This window comes from Simochromis diagramma, unplaced genomic scaffold, assembly GCF_900408965.1.
Source record: "Simochromis diagramma unplaced genomic scaffold, fSimDia1.1 OVJJ01000411.1, whole genome shotgun sequence".
NCBI classification, from domain to species: Eukaryota; Metazoa; Chordata; class Actinopteri; order Cichliformes; family Cichlidae; genus Simochromis; species Simochromis diagramma.
Window position 1 is genome coordinate 1,509,169 of NW_024386735.1, and position 6,000 is coordinate 1,515,168.

Genomic DNA, 6,000 nt, shown 5'->3' on the forward strand with positions numbered 1-6,000 from the left:
TGAAGAGTGCAAGCTTTGAGGTCTTTGGTAGCTGCAGCTCAGGAAGTAGAGGAGGCCATCTACCAACTGGAGGACAAGGATAGAACTAGTCAAAGTATCCATGAGCAAGCCCTGAGTTGTCTCTGATGTGTGTGTGTGGGTGTGTACGCATGCTAGACAAGGAGCTTAAGTATAGAAAAAAGCACTTGTATGAATGGATTAATGAGGCTTGTAGTAAAAAGCACTTTGAGTGCTCTGTTAGAGTAGAAAAGTGCTGTATAAGTACCAGTCCATTTACCAGGAACAAGCTCATTGCTTTTGGTTTCCAAAATCACAGCGTTGTGGACCATGAATTTCCCCCCATGTTCTGACTGTGAGTGTGGAGTTCGACTCTGAGGTGTCTGAGGGAGAAAATGTGGCACAAACCACCTCGATGAGGGCTGCAATCTTGCCATCACACTCTACATAACTAAAAAGTCTTTGCTCATCACCACCTTACTGTCCGCATTTGTCTCATAAGCAAAGAGGTTGCAGTTTTGACACGATGGAACAGATCGAGTGCACACATGCAGAAGAGGGCTTCCAAGGAGGGATTTAACAACAGCAGCTGCTTGAGAAGTGCTCTAGGAGACAACATAAAAAGCACAGACATTTCATTACCATGTTATACAGCTGGTGAGGGACCTAAAATGTCTGTCCTTATATTTTCAGATCAGATAAAGAACCACCACCACTGCTGAATCACCCCAACCAACCAAGACAGACACACAAGCAGTAACGAAAGACCAGCATTTCAGAGACAACACAATCCCCTGAACCTCGAACTGGCAGATGGCCGCCCCTCCCTGAGCCTTGGTCTGCTGCACGTTTCTTCCTGTTAAAAAGGGGTTATTCCTTCCTACTGTCGCCAAGTGCTTGCTTATAAGATGTTGTCGGATTGTTGGAGTTTTCTCTGTATGGTTTTAGGGTCTTTACCTTTCAAAATAAAGTGACTTGATTTGAAAAATCAGAAAATGTAATGACAGAGAATCTTTTTTACCTTTAGAAATAAACAATATACAGCTCTTCTTTTCTCTTTAGCCTGAGTAAAATTACCCAATAATGACTTTTACAAGTGTTCATACAGTCACTTTCTTGATTACATAATTGTGTTCATTTTTTCAGTATATAATAACAAAAAATGTAACTTCTGTAGCATAAATAATGAATCCGGTTATTAGTTGGACCCCCACAATCTAGTGAACTTTGAAAATAGATCATAAGCATGGAGAACAACACTTCAGCTCTCAGCCCCTTTAAACTGTGATCACGGCTGCCAATAAAGATGATGTAGTTGGAAACTGACAAGTGTATTTCTTTGTGTAAACTGTCTCTGCTGCACCATTGCAGAACAGAGGTGGCTCTCCCATCGCTGTTTGATACTCGTTTCATTGTCTTTTCAGGCAACTCAGGTAGAACCTCGGCACCGTCTGACCTCAGTCTGACCTGTTGGAAAGCCAAAATCAGACTCTAATTATTACTTTAACAAACTGACATGAAAGCATCACTCAAATAAACGGCTGACTTAATCGGACCATCACAGCATACAACAATCACTGTTAGCTTGTTGAACAGACTTTAATCAGCCAGCTCTGCAGGTTTATTTGCATCAGTTCTTTAAGATGGCACCCAGGTGAATGGAGCTAATTGTTGTTTGGAACAGCTGCTGTAAAGCACTTTGACTTCTCCCAACACGCACCGCATCCCTGTGTTTCTCCATTAGGTTGGGCTCCCTTTAACCCCAGATTGAGTCTCTTTTCCATTGTACACCTTTCCTGTAGCATTTTTTTGTCAAACATGAATTGTGTCTGAACAACCCTAGTCTATCATAAACTTAGAGGAAAAACTTTAAGTTGAAAGCATGCATCTCTACATCAATGGGCCTAACACTTATCGTAATCCACCCATCCATACTTGAGTCATGCAATCCATCCTTTTTTCCCCCTTTCCTTACAAACCGGAATCCATTTCCCCCTCCCTCATTCTTTCCTCCATCCCTCCTTCCATCAGCGGTCTGTTCGCTAATCAAACACCATCTGTCCTTCCATCCCCAACCTGTCAGGAACAGCTGCCAGCCGCTCTCTTAACAACACTTTTAACAACCCTGCCGCATCTTCCACAGCCCGCCGCCCGCCACCTCAACCAGGCAGACGTCGCCAGCGAGGGCCACCGCCTCCTTTACGGGCGCACGCGACCGCAAACGACAGGATCGGTGGTGTGCGAAACCACGCATGTGTAACCTATTAAGAGATCAGGGTGTGAGACTCGCAGAGGAGAGAAGCTGTTATTAAGCAGAATAAAAAGGAGGTGAATGAAAAGGTGAACAAAGAATCAGTCCTACTGACCTCTAATTGAACCTAAGTGAGATGATTATGAAGCACGAGCAAAGAAAATAAAATTCCAGAGAAAGAGGAATAAAGGACAGATAAAACCAAAGAGAGATGGTGCTCAGTAAACGAGTGCAAGTCCAAATAGTAATCAAGGGAAGAATCAGCCGCCTGCTCAAAAAAAAGAGTTTAGAGCTAATGGTGGGAAGTAAAAGCTCCCAGCACTCACACACAAGAATACAATTTCACACACAAATACTGTACAATCACCACTCACGCACCGGCATAAGAACGCAATTAGCTTAAACTCACAAACACGTCTTGTCGCGCAAACAATTCAATCATCCCTCACAAACACACACATCTTGAATATAATTAACAATACATGTTCACCCAGAACACACACACAGACACGCACACGCGCTGCACAAACTGCACTGCTGTTGTCGTGAACATGCCAAGACATTTTCAAGTGTTATATCCTGAGGAACTTCCCCAACCAATCATTGGCACATAGGCCAGATGTTCACTGGTGCTTCAATGCAATGTTCTCCTGGCACTCACATGCATTTATACACAGCGTAACATTCACTGGCTTCTTTGTCTGTCTCCCTTTACGCATACGAGCTTTTGAAATGAAACTGAAACGCCAAGGCTGCACTTTTTCATTGCATAAAGGGAAGAGAAAAATGGGTTTAAGGGGAGAAAAATAGGAGGCAACAATAGGACAGACGAAAGAAAACCTTAAGAGATAGTCATGAATAGAAGTCTAAGAAACAGAAGTCAAAGGCAGAAAGGATTAAGAGAAAAAGATTCCTACTAGTAAGTACGGATGCAGTGGTTCATGTGGAGCGTTCAGGTAGGTGCTAATACCTTTCCATACCACCAAGAAGGAAAGTTCATGTACAGCCTCATAGCTGTTAATGATTACAGTGAACCGTACCAATCAAAGGTTTGGACATACCTACTCGTTAAAGGTTTTTTTTCTGTATTTTTAATATTTTCTGCATTGTTGTACAAAACTGAAGACATGAAATGAAATGAAGATACAAAATTGAAAAGGTCTCCAGATCGATTGCAATAAGTTCTCATCATCTGAAATTCTCATTGTGATGAAAATCGCTGATGTTACTCTGACAAAATGTTCTACGTTTAATAGCCTTCCCTGAATGAGCCATCATTTTAACAACACCCCCACATTTTCACAACCCCAGTCTAAGCTAGGCTGTTAGTTTTATCTTAGTTTAACATTTACAGTCGTGTGGAAAAAGAAGTACACCATCTTTCAATTCTAAAGTTTTACATTTCAGGATATAAGTTTTTAAAAAATCTGATCTTTACTATGTTCTAAACTAATTTACAGTAAATGCAGCCTCAGATGAACATATGACATATTACACAGTGTCATTTATTTAAAAAAATAAAGTAGAAAACATAAAAATAAAAAACTAAACCAAAATGCCAAAACAGTGTGTGAAAAACTAAGTACACCCCATGATTCAGTAGCTTGTAGAACCATTTTGCAGCAATAAAATGGTTTTCTGTATGACTTTTTCAGTCTCTCACATATCTGTGGAGGAATTGTGGCCATCTCTTCTGCATGTCACTGCCTCAAATCATTGAGGTTTGTGGGCATACGTTTATCCACGGCTCTTTATAAGGCCCACCACAGCTTTTCAATCAGGTTGAGGTCTGGACTTCAGCCAGTTCGAGCCAAGTTTAGCTGTCAGACACACAACCTCACAATTCTCTCTAGAATACTTTGGTATACAAAGGATTCCTAGGTCCTGTGGCTGCAAAACAAGCCAAAATCCTGACCCCTCCACCACCGTGCTTGACAGTTGCTATAAGGAGTTTGTGCTGAAACGCTTTTTGTTTTTTGCCAACACTTATGGTCAAACATCTCCACTTTGGTTTCTTCTGTTCAAAGAACATTGGCCCTCATTTACTTATACATGCATGGAAACATACTTACTCTACAGACCAAATAAGTACGTACACAAAAATACTGTTGTGTATCTGAAACATGCGCGTCAGTCTATGCTGTTTTTACCAGCATGTGTATGTTGCTGGGTATCGTCACTGATTTCTAGAATCAATTCGATTCCGATTCACAAGGTCCTGAATCGTTTCGATCCACGATTCGATTCAATTCGATTCGATTCGGGGAAATTTTGCCTCAGACAGTCAGAAATATTATAATTCAGATCATGCATCAGTACATTTCCATATTTTTATATCTATAAAAAGAAAGCTGACACACACAAGACTTTATCAAAGGTGGTAGCATCACAGCAGATGCCTTTGTGTCAAAGTAGCTGAGGATAAAACACAGAAAAACATGAAGGTGATTTTCCTGGCCTGGGATTTATAAAAATATTCTGCAGTAGATCAAAAACGAAAGAAAACCATTAATCGACATTCAGTAGCCTATTGAACAGCAGAAATTAGGTTTTCTTTTCGGAAGTAAGTAAAAGGAAAAAAAAAACAGCGGCCGACAGCGCTGTAAACAACGGTAGACTGGTGCATAACAAGCAAGCGAATAATGCAGAAAACAGATTTTTAGACGGGAAACTGTTCTTGAAGTATACAGAGAAAGAGAGAGAGAGAGAGAGAGAGCTGTGCATGAAGTGTGACTTTATCGTGGCGGAAGCAAAACAGCAAAAGTCAAAGGGAGTCCATGACGATGTTTATGTGAAGCATAGTTTGGATCTTCTTTTGCTGCTGGTTCAGTCAATGTTGTTTGGAGAGAGATAAAAACCTGCAGCTTCAGAATCTAGTGCAAAAAGGGCGTAAACACAAAGCACAGACCCGCCGACGGATTAGAATCAGTGAGCTGTCGGCTTTCAGCCCCGACCGTGTAAGTGCCGTCGGGTAAGAACGGCGACATCTCACTGATTCTGATCCGTTGGCGGGTCCGCGCTTTGTGTTTACATCTTTGTGCAGAATCCGTGTACCTGCTCTCATTTACTGTTTTAGCTGTTTGGTGGTTGTTGAAATTTAGTGAGGTTTAACCTGAGATTCTGGCGTTTCGGGCAAAATAAATTTATATTAAAAAAATCGATTCAGGAGTTTAATGAATCGATATCACATTATCCAAGCTAGAATCGATTTTAATCGATAAATCGATAATCAAAACCCACCCCTAATCACAACCATTCTGATTAATAGGTACATAAACATTTTGTGTACTAAAATATTTCTCGAAGGAAACACGTATTCAAAGGGCAAAAAGTGGTGATGTTGTAAGGTGTTGTAAGAGGGAAGTCAGCACCACTAAGGCGAGAAACCAGGAGAAAGTCTGACTGAAGAAACTGAAACAATCGTGCCCAAGAGGAAGCCACAGAAGGTGCAGATTTCCAAAGTGTTCACCATCACCAAGAGTATGATTGAAATAACAGAAATTCTTGATATAATTTCCCCTGAGACACTCGCTATGGCTCAAGTAAAGAAAAAAAAAGACTAAATCATGCTTTCATGTGGAATTTCCGGTATCTCTCACCGTAAAGCAAAGAGGTAGTGTGGTGTTTTAGTGAAACATTGGTATCTGATTACCTGCCCTCCACATTCACTTCAACTAAACCCAACTGAGGTTGTTTGTAAGGAACTGGATCGCATTGAATCAGAATATGGGCCACATACACATTAAACCTAT